The following is a 14,970-nucleotide window of genomic DNA, read 5'->3' on the forward strand; positions in this document are numbered from 1 at the left end:
GGGAAGAGCCAGCCCCTGCCAAGGTGATGAAGAGGTCATTTCTACACTCCCAATCTTTTTTTTTACAACCAGGAACAATGAAAAAACACCAGCCTTCCGAGAATGAATGAATTCTTAGAATGCACCATCTTTCTTTCTTGTAATATTAAGGCCTGAACACATACATTTGCAATTCAGCTCATCCTTATTTATCTTTTCTTTTTGCATTGATTTATTGTTGCTTAGCTTTGTCAGAAAGAGTCCTTGACGTACAAGGACAGGATGTAACCTTCCAAGCATTCTGTAGTGAAATCAACAGCCTCCATGCTTAAGTAGAGATTTGAGCCACCCCAAGATTAATAATAAATAACGAAGCCCATGCTTTTGTAGGACTTGGCAATTTTCGAATTCTTTTGTGCAAGTGCTCTTGGGTGGCATGCATGATCCGGACCAGAGTTGCTTAAAATGAGGAATTTGCGAATGTGGCTGCAAAGAGAGGCTATCACTGACAAAACAGAAAAATTGCAAAATTAACCAAAGACAGGAGGATGTTGATGTACAAAATCCATAGCCTCTTATTCCTCATCCAAATACAATCACTAGAGTGGTTCATAGAGTAATCTGCAGCCCTATTATAAAATAAGCAAATATCTTGACCACACTGTCACTTCTACAAATATATTTTTAATGCCCAGTTCTGACTGTTTTGATCAACACAATGCCAAAAAAGGTACAGTAATCCTCTCTGGAAAAATTCATCTTTCTCGGATAATGTTTAATCATTGTAAATGAGAAAATGAACCATGGAAGCCATAAGTAAGGAAAAGTATTGCTAAAACTTGGATTTTTGTATTGAATTTTGTTTTACTTGTGGCAACCTGAAGAGCTTCATCATAAATATTTGTGGTTAACATGAAAATAAATTGATTCTAATACCATCACCCATGTTCAGTATGTTTGCTCCTGCTCTACGTCCCTTCACATGCTTTATATAATTCCAAAACGTTGCAGAAGAAAATATTTTAAGATAAAATCATTGCTGAATATTCACTATTCAAAAGTGGAGACTTTGCATGTTAATTTAAAAATCTGTAATTTAAAAAAATATGTTTTTATAAATTCTATATTGTCTATGGCTGCCTTCTGTCTATAAGGCAGACTTGAGTAGTCATAACAAAGACTAAATGTCTCACAAAGCTGAAAATATTTACTATCTGGCCTTTTACAGAAAAAGTTTACTGATCCCTGGTATGTAATAACTCAATGAAAAATAATCTTAATTTGTGCATTTTAAAAACTGAGAGTGTGTGTGTTCTGAAATTCACATAGACCCACAAATCTTAGTAAAATACAGAAGCATTGTGTCATCTCATAACAATATTGGGTATTTGTCCAGAAGACTGATAAAGAGGATATAATTATCTTGGTATTTCTTGAAGGGAACATCCCCTCTTCCAATGCTCATTTCCAGACAACTATGACTTTTGTAATTAGATAACAACACCAAGTCGAAGTAATTTTTCTCTCTCTCTCTCTCTCTCTCTCTCTCTCTCTCTCTCTCTCTCTCTCTCTCTCACACACACACACACACACACACACACACACACACACACACAATTCCTCATTTTCCTCATGGGCCCCATCCACTCATTGAGTAAATATTTACTAAACACCCTCTGGATGCCAGGCAGTATGCTGGGCCCCGAGAATCTAAGCAGAATAAGACACGGCTCCCACCTTCACTGGGCTGGCAGTGGACTGCAACAGAAATGTAACAAATGATTATGGTCCCATGTGATTAAGTACTGTTCAGAGGAACATCTGTAAACTATGAAAACATTTTCACGGCAAAACAGATGGAGCCAGCAGATGAAGAAGTTAGGGAAGACTTCACAGAGGAAGTGACATTTGGCTTGGGGTTTGAAGTCTGAGTAGGAGTTGTTTCCAGTAAAGAAAAGAAAGTGGTATGTTAAGCAGAAGGAACAGCATATGCAGTGAAGTGAAACAAACATGGCAGGTCGGGGGAGAGGTGTAAAAGAATGAGCTAGAAAGTGGGCTGGGGTCAGACCCATGCCTTACTAAGGAGTTGGAGCTTTATCTTTAAAGGTGGGGACTATAGGTTTTCTTAAGCAGATAGACTTCTGTTTTAAGATGATAATGTTGGATGGGGGCGTGGAGGGAGGATGAGGGTGATGGTGACAGACTGAAAGCAACATCTTCCCAAATTTACCAGCGTATGTCTACGCACAAGTCCTCCCCAGGCACACCAAATGCACAGGACCTCTGTAAATGGAAGGATATCCTAATTCCGGTGTGAACTGAAGAAAGAGTTCACGCAATCTGTTCATTGGAAAATACTAAACAGTCATGGCATGCCAATTTTACTTCATAAGAGGCAAAAAGAAAAGAAAAGAAAAGAAAACAACTCTTTCTCTCTCTTTGTTGCTCCTGTGTGTGAAAATCCCCAGTATCCAGAGCAAAGCCCTGCAAATGGCAATGGAAGTATACAGAAATGCTACAGTTACCAGCTTTTGTACTTGAGGCCAAAAAGAATGAAGACTCTGTTTCCAAGCCCAGAAACATTGATTATTACAATATCCTGATCATAGCCCAGACATCTCCAACTTGTGGAATGTTTGCTCCATACTCTTCTCTCAGAAATGCCTCCTGATTACAGAATTCTTGCAAAAGTGAAATAATTCCAGCTACTGTTTTTGCCATAAAAGGGACCACTGTGCTTCTGCTACTTTCCCCCAGCATGTTTCTGTAGGTGGTCATTTCAACAATAAAGGAAGTTCAAGGGTTCAAACAGATTTCCACTGTTACAGCCCAAAAATCTGAGGTTTTTTCAAGGAAGTCCCCCCTACCGAGCAATTATGCTTGAATTCAAGGCTGGCTCTTTCTTACCAAAGCTGTGGGGAGAGGAGGGCAGAGGGGAGAGGGGTAAGGAACTGGGGGAGGGAAGAGGAGAAGATAAGGGACTAAAGAAATCAGAGCACTCAATCAGAAGTAAATGGTTGCAAGCAGCTATCTGATACCATGGAGACTCAGGAAGGGGAGGGGCGAGAGGAGTCTGGGGGATTGTTTCATTCCCTACTCTTACTCCTGGTGAGTTTTTACTCTGATGAATCGATACACGTAGAGGAAAAAAGGCCTGCAGGGGCCATATGGGGACTATAGCATGCCCCAGGGGACATATTTAGAAGGTGCTAGAAGGAGCCAGGTGGAGCTGCAGTGTCCAGCACGGAACATGTGGTTGTTCATGGCGCAGTCTTGTGATCACCACACCGCTCAGCCCTCCCCAGCCAGTTCTCCACCTCTATGTGATGTCCCATGACCTCCCCAGGGCAGGGAAGGCCCACTCACAAAATGCCAGCGCCACCCCTTCCAGTGTTACCAAGGGCAACAGAGAACTGCTGCTTCACCATTTTCTCTTCTGCCTTTCTGTCCCCCATTCCTGAAAGGCCTATGAGTGAAGGTGACTCCAAAGATCCATGGGGACAGTAAGGGCCTTCCTTGCTTCTCTGCCCTCAATCTCTCATCTCTCTTTCCTCTGCCTCAGAATGTGTGTGTGTGTGTGTGTGTGTGTGTGTGTGTGTGTGTGTGTGTGTGTCTTCCTCTCTGTGTTGCCCATCACAACGGTGACATTCATTATCCTCACTATTTTCATGGAATGTATTCATAAAAACTTCAGAGGCTAGAAAAGTCCTCATTTCTGTTTTCCCCTTCTGCTAAAATTGCTGAGACTCCAGCCACCCAGTCGCCCACCTCCCAGCTCTCAGTGGAGACCTTTCACGAAAGCTGCTAGGGTGCCATTTCCTTGCCACTGCTAATGAGTACACCACGAATAACCACTTAGAGAAAACAGGTCCAGCCAAGAAGAGGAATTCTTTTAAATGTATTACCCAATTATTTCACCAAGGGGGGGGAGAAATATTATGAAATAAAAACCTTGAAAACCCACATATTTTTAAGAGCAAACTGCACATGAAGGCACACCACTGACAATGATTAAAGTGACTGAAATATCACAGTAACACTCATGAACGCACGTGCTAATGGGATTTATGAATGCACAACTGCACCTCGAGCCACACAGATTCGTCTCTGTCCTTCCCCCCTCAGGTGATTTTTACATCTTTGCTTGCCGCTGCCTTGTACTAAGGATCTGTTCATTTTACAGAGAAGCAGACTAAGGTTAAGAGAATGTGTGTGGTGTTTACAGAGGTTCTGCGATCGAATGCAGAGGGCAGTGAGGGAAAAAATTCTCATCTGGTCACTGCCTGAGCCAATTGCCTCCTAGTAAAACATGGTGGATTAAAAGCCCAGAAGAAGTAGCCCGGACACCAAATGGTGTTAATATTATAAAAGGATGAGTCAGTGTCATACTGTGTACCTTTCCATGCCTGCAGTGTGGATGTGGGGTACATCATAAAGGAACTGAATAGATCGGTTAAAAAAGAGAGGGAGAGAAAATGTTTCCCCAGGTTTCCCAAGGTTAAGAAGTATCTAACTGCATTTATTTGGATTTTGCTAACATGAATAAGCCCCATCCGTGATGAAGGGATTATTCTGTTTCTATATGACTTTTGAGATTTTTTTTTTTGGAGGGGGAGGCTCAAAAGGGTCTATATTGTCTCTTTTTTGTTTTTGACAAGTTGGGTGTGCTTTGTGCTGCCTTGGAAAGCTAACAAGGTTTCTGTTATCGTTGAAGGTAGGGAGAGGGGGCAGAATACCTTTTCCTGTAGGTAGGTAATCTCAACAAAAGTCTTTGGGAAAATAAAACGTAATTGCTTCTAAATAAAATGTAAACAATATCTGCATTTTTCCATTTGAATTTCTAAACTTATGTGCCCTACTATCATTTAGCTAAATGAAAAATCATCACTTTAACTTAAATTCTTCCCATTTAGGAAAGATCAATTATTTCTTTGAAACAAAAATATAAAGGAAAGATATGTTTAGCCCAAGAGTGAGGAAGTAAGACCTTCAGCCTAAATGTCTACAAGACAGAGCTTCTCAAATAAAAGGCAAGACCCAGTGACAAAAGGCCATGGCTCTTGTCTGACTGCCTGAATCTCACAAGAATGCTCCTGCATGCTGATCCCACATGTATTCAAAATAGAAGAGTCATTTTTTTTCTATGCTTATCAGCTCCTTTTGGTATGACTTTTGAAAGTGTCTATCCTTTCAACCTTTCCAGTGTAAAAGGATAAAGAGTGATAGTTCCCCTGAGGATAAACAGGTGAGCAGATATCATCCCAATAAATCCACTTCTCAAAACAAACACCTTATTATTTGGAAAAGCATTGTTCTTTCCCATTTCTGAGCAAATGATTAGTTGTGTGCTTTTTTTTTTTTTCTGGGAAGAAATAAAAGTATTTTGAATACAGTCTGAAAAGAGTGATCAATCTGACCAAACCTGTAGTTTCATTTCAATTAATGCTTAGTTGAAAACTGCAGAAAGACATCAATAGAGAATGACTCATAGCAAATTTGACTTGCATAGCCCACATTAAAACAAAGTCCATGTGAATAGCATCATCACTAAAGAGCATTAATTAAGCGGCCCATATGATCATGATGCAATGGACTTGAGAGGAGTACAGGGGTTCAGAACAAGCTACCTCAAGATATGCTTCTCTGGTATGCGAATTATTTTGAGTTAAAGGCAATTTTAGCTTCAAGCTCAAGAGAAACTTCTGTCCCTCCCTTTAACTACCTAGAAGAACTTGAATAAGGGGCCTGGCCCATAATAAGACGTTATCATCAATAATCTCTTGTTGACCCACTATAGGGCAGGGCAAACTTATTTACTAAACATCTGCTCTTCTTATCCTCCTGCAAATGACTCTTTGAAGCCCCCAAGGTACATTATTACCTCATCCTTAGCTTGGGATGCCTTATATACCTCAATCCCTCTTTCTACTGAACCTCTTCTGCATGTAGGATCTCTGAGTCTCTCATGTATGCAGGGCTCCTGCACATATGTACATATTAGATTTGGTTACCTTCTCTTGATAATCTGTCTCATGTCTATTTGATTATTAGACCAGCCAAAAGAACCTTGAGGGTAGAGGAAAGTTTGCTCCTCCCCCACAGGAGAAAAGACAACAATGACAACACTGCATAAACTTTAGTTGGATAAGCTAGCCACAATCCCAGAAAGAATCAGAATATTTATTTAGAAAACGGAGCACATTTGTTTACTGTAAGACAAAATTACAAATACAGGAATTCTTGTAGACTGATCTGAAGAAATGCATATAAACAGTCCATCTCATCCTTGTGTGTGTGTGTGCATGCCTTCACACACACATTTTTGAATACATGCATGTGCTAAATATATAGCTAGTCACACATTCAACTAGGTACCATACGTAAATTGTTTTTCAATTAGGCTATAGTTTAAAAGCTTCATATTTAAGATCAGAGGTTGAAAACTTTAGCCCACAAACCAAACTGACCTATCATCTGTTTTTATACATAAAGTTTTATTAGAATGCAGCCCTGCACACTCATTTACATATTGTCCTTGGCTGCTTTCACATACACAATGACAAAGTGGAGTAGTTGCAACTGAGACTGTAGAGCCTGCAAAGCTATACAATCTGAATCATTACAAGAAAGGTTTGCCAATCTCTAATTAAGACAATGACTACCTTCTAACTCACATATTAGTCAGTCTGCACACATTGTCCACGTTTGATTCAATAAGCTCTAGATTCTCTTTTTTCAAATTATTGAAAAGTATAAATATCATAACACACTAAGAATTCAGATAAAAGGAACTTTTGAGACTTAGTATAATTAATACCTTTGTTTTGAACCTTAATTTCTTTGTAAACATTTTTCAGCTATGTTGTTGATATGATGATACAATACATATATATTATTTTAACATATAATATGTTTTATAAATATATAATTTAAGTATATAAATATCATTGAAATGGAGCTACACAAATGTTACTCATCCATGTTTCAAGAGCTTCATACATGCACAGGATTTTTCTCACTATTTCATATAACTCCATAATTACAGTTACCGTCATTCATTATCATTTAATTCGACTCCATCGCAAAACACAGGGAGATGTATAACAATCAGGGGAAGCTAAACAACCATCCGACATCCCATTACCAAAAGTATGAAGCTATGTGTGATTCTAATACCACTGTGAAATACATTTCTCACATACATCTTTCCTGAGCATAACCACTTACCTCTTACAAAATGAGATTATTGTATTTCAAAAAAAAAAACACTTATTCGTGTTTATTGTGTCCTTATTTTTCATGCACTGTGCTTAAAAGTACATTTGGAGAGAACATAAATATGGGGTAGGCAGCCAGGGAGAGGAAAATATTACAGAATATCATCACAGATAATTCTATATTATCTGAATATATTTCAAGGAAACTTCCATTTTTCCTCTGTTTCTAAGTTCAATAATTCTGATTTCAGCACTCACATGGAACCTATTAATTATCTCTATGTGATATGAAATTATCTTTTAAAAAATCTAAATGTAAGGTTTTTACTGTTTGAGGCTAAGGATTGAGCACAATACATATTGCTACTGTCATTCTTTGTCAAACCCATGCCCTGAAGATGACAGAGACGGTGATGAAGTATAGTAAGGTAGCCAAGATTGTGTTATTCTGTATGTAGATGTAGACTGTCACGTTTGTGATTTGGATCAAGGGTACATGACCTCATTCCATAGCTAGTCAACCTAGAGCCCATGTCATTTATTGGAGCCAGGAGGCCTCATTATGATCTGGCATTCAACACAGCCCATTTCTCTTACCAAAGTTAACTCCCCTTACGAAGAAAAATGATAGCCACATAAGAAATCCATATTACTAGTCTTCATTTTATTGAAAAGATTTCTAAGGTAGTAGAAAGAAAATACATTGCCCAGGGTTTGCCAACCCATTACGGGACATACTTGGCATATTAAAACAAAATGAATTAGGAAAATCATTCATTTGAAATCTCATTGGAAACTTTGGCTTTGGGATAACACTTTTATGACACTTTGCTGAAATCACTATCTCCTGGGAAAAGCTTAACCTGCCACTGCTTAACTTAGGATTCAAAAATATCTTTAATGTCTCAAAAGCCGCTTGTAACTGTCATTTCTCTTTATAGGTGGAAGTACCCTGCCCACACCACACTGCTTTCTAAGTTTCACACAAAGACACTACAGCATGATGGTTCTTTCCACATGATTCGGAATGGGTTCTTTTCAGGAAAATTGGAAGATGTAGCCTAAGAAGCAGAAGTTTCCTTGAACTTTTTTTTTTTTTTGCCTTTTGATGAAAAGACAAAATGTAAGAGCAAGGAAGAGGTGGGAGATAGTGTGTAAAATGGGGAAGATGTAAGCTAATAACATCTGTTCATGGGCTTATTTGGATTTTTCCAGGAAAGTTCCACTATAAGTAATTTAACCAAAGGGAGCCACTCAAAACGTAATGGAAGCGAAGGCCTGTGTATTGGGAAGACTATGGAAGAAGAAGGAATGGTGTCAGGAGGAAAGTGGATTTCCTTACTAAGGAAAGGTGAGTAAGGAAACAGACTAAGGTCTGTCTAAAAAAAAAATGAAGCGGAGAGTTGCTGTCAGAAAGGTCAGTCCAGTCTCCCTTCCATGCTGTTCTGAAAGCCTGTATGACCTTTATCTGGGCAGATAATGAACTAGTTATTATCTCAACGGAAGGTCCTGACTCCTTATACGCTCCCTATCATCAACTCCCCATGCTTAATTCAATCTGTGTTTATGTAGCTCAAATGTAATCCCACCAGATTCAGCCATCCCCTTTCCAGACAGTGATACTGTTGCTAACATCAGGCTGGTATCACTTTCAGGAAGGATGGGGAGAAAGCTTTATCATTACAAGGAGACCACCCTCAGACACAGCCATTATCTTAAAATGTTTTGGCATGTTTGGGGGGGGTTTCATTTCTCAGTGGATCTGAGATAAGCCACCTGGAGAGCTTTTAATTGTTTCTTTGAGGCTATTGTTATTTATACTGTATGGACATTTGAAAGGCAACTCTCATGATCTCAATGGAAAATGGTTTCAGTCTAGGCACAGAAATATTCAGCTAGGCAAGAAATCCTAGATGTCAGAGCTGTTTTGCAAACACAATTTTTTAAAAAGCATTAAGTAAATAAAAATTATCATTTGTGCCACAAATTTTACTCAAGTTCCACCCACATTTAACCTAAGCCTCATTATTACTCCATTATAATAATAATCAGTGCTGTTTGCCAAATACTTTAGCTTTCCTCCTTCATAGTAAGATTGCTTCGTTAACCTCTTTGAGGTTGGGTATGGCCCTGTGGCTTACTTTACCCAATGAAGGATGAGCAGAAAGTGATATGTAGCACTTCTAGGTGAAAACTTTCAGAGCCGGTCGGTGTGCAATTTACTAAGTCTCCCTTTGTGACGTATGTGTCAAAATGGAGACTCCATCAGCCTGGATCCCAGAACAATTATAACTAGCAGAGCACCCCTGTTGACACGCCTGTGACATGTAGTGTAAGGGAGAAATAAACATTTGTTATACTGAGCCACTGGGATTTGAGGAATGTTTATCATTACAGCATAACCCAATTTATCCTGACTTTCCTATTGCACCTTCTTTTGCTACTGCTGCTCTGTCTCCAAAATGTGACTAGCTTTCTGCAGTTGATATGCTCAGAAGAATTCCCTCGGATTCAAAAAAATCATAATGGAAGGAAAAGACAAGAGCATGGTAAAACTGGTTCAATTGACCATAGATTGTCATTAAGTGCTCCTCCTGCCTTTTAGACTCTACACACATGGTACTATGCTCATTTACATGAAGAGTCTAGTACTCTGTTTATTTTTCATCACCTTTTCCTTGATCAGGAAACTCCAGATGTTACAGTAGGTAACGAGTACATTGTGTTATGGACTGAATGTCTGTGTTCCCCCCGCCCAATTCATATGTTAAGAGTCCTAACCCCCCACTGTGCCTGTATTTGGAGATGGGGCCTCCAAGGAAGTAAATAAAGTTAAATAAGATCATAAGGATGGGGCCCTGATCCTATAGGATTAGTGTCCTTATGAGGAGAGACACCAGACCACACATGCGTGAGCTCCCTTCCTCCCCGCCCCCCATCATATGAGGACACAGCAAGAAGGGGGCTACCTGTACACCAGAAAGAGAGTTCTCACCAGAAAACGAATCAGCCAGGACCTTGGTCTCGGACTTCCCAGCTTCCAGAATTATGGGAAATAAATTTTTGTTGTTTAAAACACCCAGCCTGTGGTATTTTGTTACAGCAGTCCGAGCTGACTAATACACATCAGGACAAGTCATATGTGCATACAATGAGGTAAGTTTGTGATTATGTGAAAGGAATTTCTCTCAGGACCAAGATATTAGGATTTTAAAAAAGAGCTCGTCTTAAGGAAGGAGGGATTTGAACAATGTTTGATAGATGGATAGGTGTTCTGTGGGAGCACAATAGATAAGCCTTCTATGTCAGGTACTGTGTGGAGCTGGGGACACAAAGGCAAGTGACACACAGGCCCTGACTCCAAAGAACTCACAATGTAATGGAAAATACATTGACTAAACACATTACTTCAATACCACAGACATCTGCTGAGCTCCTACTATGGACTATTAAACATTGTGCTAGGAGTTGAACCAAGTAATACATAATTAGTGATCATCTCACCATTCTTCATAGAAATGCATATCCTGCTCAACTGCGAGTAGGATCAATAACCAGGGAAGTGTGTTGGGGGGACAAACACTCCATGCCCTCCTCACCAAATGGTAGCACAACTGTCTTCAGAATGTTGCCATATTTTCCGAGCTGGGCTCTGTCTGACTGACTTACCCTGAAAGATCTCAAGAGGACTCTGACCAGTATGTTGACTTGTAAACAGCAGGCACTCACGAAAAAGGAACCAATAACAGCCATACCCTCACCTCCACCAGGCAAATGCTTGGCTCGCAGAAAAGGTTATATGATAACATGTCTTAATATACAATTCAAAGCAAGTGGTCGTTGCATAACACAGTACCTGATTCAAGCACACCATTGGGCTGTCATGAATAGTAACAGAAGCAGGCTTGAATTCTTACCTGAACTCTGGCAAAATAATCCCCACAAAAAGCAACATCAGTATTCCTCAGCGAGAGCTTGCTTTTCAGAGCCTTTCCTAAAATCTTATGGACCAAGCATCATTTATTCATGTCAGCTTCACTCAAGAGACCTTAGGACAGATCATAAAAGGCCTATAACTTCTCTCTTTGAGAAAAACTGGGTTATCTTCCCTAAGGGAGGAAGCACAGATGCCATTCAAATTGGCTGGGCTTTTTATTACTATTAGCAAAAGTGAGAAATTGGAGAAGGGCTTCAAAATATGGTTTATAGGGATGTGAGGGGAGAACAAAAAAGGAAAACAGAAAATAGTGTTAATAAACAACACTCTGATGGCAGAAGAGGAAACACCACAATCTCCCCCTAACTCTGGGTTTACTACATTAATCTCTTAATACAGAAAGGGATTTGCCAAGACAGATACCAACATAGATACTATTCGATGTCGGTCATGTTCTGCTTCTGAGAAAACAATGCATGGGAGATGATGCCAGAAGATGTGGGTTTCCCAGGTCTCCCCGAGCCAGTGGGAGGGAGGGAGGGAGGGAGGAAGGTTTCGGAACTGACATTAGCCAGTCTTTCCTCCACAAGGATACTTCCTTTGCACTGTTAGGATTTTGCTTCTAGAAATTCTGTCTTAGGTTCTGTGAAGGTAAGGAACTCATCCTGACCCCCTTTGCCCTTCCTACATCTTCCCACATGACAGCCAAACTTTAGCTTTACCCTCCTCCTCTGTGCTGGCAAAACCCATAACCCAGACTATGAAACTATAACCTTCGCCTTTAATTAGGTAGGATGGCAAGGTAATGTCGGCTTTCTGTCTGAATGAGGTCAGGAGAGAGTGTTAAGGATTCCTGGGAATGCAACACAAGTGCTCAGCGGCAAGCATGCACATGGACACTTACTGAAATACCCCAGCCCTGGACTTTCTTGTTTTGTTTTAATAAAAAAAAAAGTCCCATGGCACAACCCCATCTAGACCCTGCTGTAATAAACTAGGATGTGAGGTACTGCAACTTGGAAAACGTTTTAGCTATCTTTGGCTTTCTCCCCCAACTCTCAGAGGGAAGACACAAATCCCCAGTGCACAGAGATTTAAATACAGGGGAGGATTTTGTGGTAGCTTCTTGCAGACCCGCTTGTTTAGACAGGAAAATAAATGGCCAGTGTTGAGAGGTAAGGTCAGTCATCAGACATATTTTTCAGTCCCATAATTGCAAGCTAAGAGGGAATCTTCTGGAAAATAGTTTGCAGATTTGAGAATGGGGCTTGGGGTAGAAACATCAAGTGTGGAAGAGTAGCCACGTGGTCTTGGGAAAGTCATCCAAGCTACTTTGAGCCTCGGTTTGCTCATCTATAAAGCAGACATAATAACCCTTGGCTTTCTTACCTCACCATGTTGTTATGAGGATGAAATGAGATAAGGTGTGGGAAAGTGCTTTGAAAAATTCTAGAGCCACCCACAGGGAAGGAGTTATTATATCCCAGCCCATCCAGAAGTTGAGGTTAATTTTCAAACTATACAGTTGGTCATCAGTAGCTATCACCATGTGGTTCTCTTGCTTCTTCCTATCCATGTGGAGAATGAGGTTTTTGCCACCTGTAGGGGGCTGGGATGAAGGAGAAGCCTGGGTGAACGCCTCAGGCAGAGGGAGCATGGCCTCAGGGATGGTCTGACTGTGGAACAGAGAATGGACATGTTACATGTGCTACACATACCTGCTCCCTCCCAAGCAGAAGAATGACAGGCAGCCAGGCACACACACACAGGCATGCTACCTGCTTCTTCCATAGACCTAGGAGCAATATGTGAAAAAAGCTGACACAATTACATTCTACAGAATAAAAGAAGCAGTCCTCATTCCTCTGCCTTGTTACCCCTTCCTTTGTCCCAGCTGAGAAAATTAATTTTAGTATTAATAAAAATCTCTGGGGCAGCCGGTTAGCTCAGTTGGTTAGAGCGCGATGCTCGTAACACCAGGGTTGCCGGTTCGATCCCTGCATGGGCCACTGTGAGCTGCCCCCTCCACAACTAGATTGAAACAACAACTGGACTTGGAGATGATGGGTCCTGGAAAAACACACTTAAAATAAAGAAAAGTTAAAAAAAAATCTTCCCCTGGAGAACTTAAAGGATAGCACCTTACTGTCTGGGTGCCAGACTCCCTCTTCCTTCTGACACTATCTATAATACTTTCAAGGTATCCAGGACTTAGAATCCACTGGGCTCTTTCTTTGTGATCTGTCATCACATGTCCCTCCTGCTGATTAAATTGAATCACCTAAAATCCAGATGGAGCCTACAGTACAACACTCACTCATTCAACAAATTCAACAAATATTTACTCAGTTCCTACCTCATGGCAGGCAAGCACTGGTATGGCAGAGACCAGCTATTAGGTTGGTACAAAAGTAGTTGCGGTTTTTGCAATTTTGTTTAAACTTTTAGACCACAGTTACTTTTACACCAACCTAATACCTACTCAACAAGCCTGCTCACAACTGGTTAACATTTCCCAGCATCCCTTACAATGATATGTGATCACCTGACTAAATTCTGGCCAATGGAATATAGGTAGAAATTAAGTATACTACTTCCAGGCATGGCCCATAAAAACCTTCCTATATGATCTCCATTCTCTTTTTTCCCATTTGCTGTCAGAAGCATACTTGGAAAGAGAGAACAGCCATAGGGAATAAAAGAGGTACAAAATGAAAGGGGCCTAGATTTCTGAATAACCATGTGGAAGGCCATCTACTAAATGCCCACACTGAACTGTCATGTAGGCAAGAAATAAAACTTCTGCTGTTTCCAGCTACTTAGATATTTGGGGTTCTTTGATAAAGAAATTAGCCTACCCTGACTAATACAGGGAGTACAATGGGGAATAAGACATGATCCCTGATCCCATGAGGTTTTCAGTTTACTGGAGGAGTGAAAAAACAAACTGGTAATTACAACAGAATGAGATAATTGCCGTGGAGCGGGAGATACAGAGTGCAGTGGCAACTAGCTCAATGAAACAAATGGGGTTAGTCAGGACTCCTACAAGGAGAAAGACCATCCAGGTCAGGAACAAAGGAAGCTGTAGGAGCTAGAGAGTATGACATATAAGAGGAACCGGAAGAATCTTAGAACTGGGGCCAGAGCAATGAGTCTAGGGAAACAGAAGGAGAGATGAGGCTAGGACCAGACTCACATGGTTTTGAAAACCAATTCATTTAGATGTTATCAAAAGAGCAATAAGAAGCCATGGAAGAATGTGAACTAGGGAGTGATATGATTGGATTTGTACCTTGGAAGATTCATTCTGCAAGAGTGCAGGGAATGAATTAGGGGAAAATAAGACAAGCAAACAGGATGACCAATCGGAAACCTCTTCTGTGCACCAGTACCATGGGCACTGACATCAGCCCAGATCCCACCCACCATTACCCACATCTTGGCCACTGTTATTTAGACCATTGGCCATCTTCTCTAAGGTCCTGATTGCAACAGAATGACTTCTCCCTGGCCCTGGTGCTCTCCCTTCCTGATTTACAACCCTCTTCCTGCCAGCCTGTCCTCAAGGTCCCAGCATGCCTTTCAGCAAAGCCCACAGGGGCTTACGCCACAAAGGAAGAGGCTGTACTCTTTTATCTCACATTCTCCATAAACAATGCTCATTAAACATCCAGCATTATACCAAGAGACAAGGGCCTCTGAAAACAAAGACAAGCCAGTGAGGTGATTTTCACTACAGCATTAGTAGCTAGACACAGTCTGTCAGAAAGGCAGGCAGCGGTTGTCTGGAAGGGCAGGTACACTCACTACAGAAATGTCAAGACAGCCCTGAAA

General features: G+C 40.7%; 1 protein-coding gene across 1 annotated transcript in view; it reads right to left on the minus strand.

Moving 5' to 3' along the window:
* The window catches only part of NHS (NHS actin remodeling regulator), a 350,238-nt gene that overhangs the window by 297,401 nt on the left and 37,867 nt on the right, over positions 1-14,970 (minus strand). The window lies entirely within an intron of this gene.

The sequence above is a fragment of the Rhinolophus hipposideros genome, assembly GCF_964194185.1.
Source record: "Rhinolophus hipposideros genome assembly, chromosome: X".
NCBI lineage: Eukaryota > Metazoa > Chordata > Mammalia > Chiroptera > Rhinolophidae > Rhinolophus > Rhinolophus hipposideros.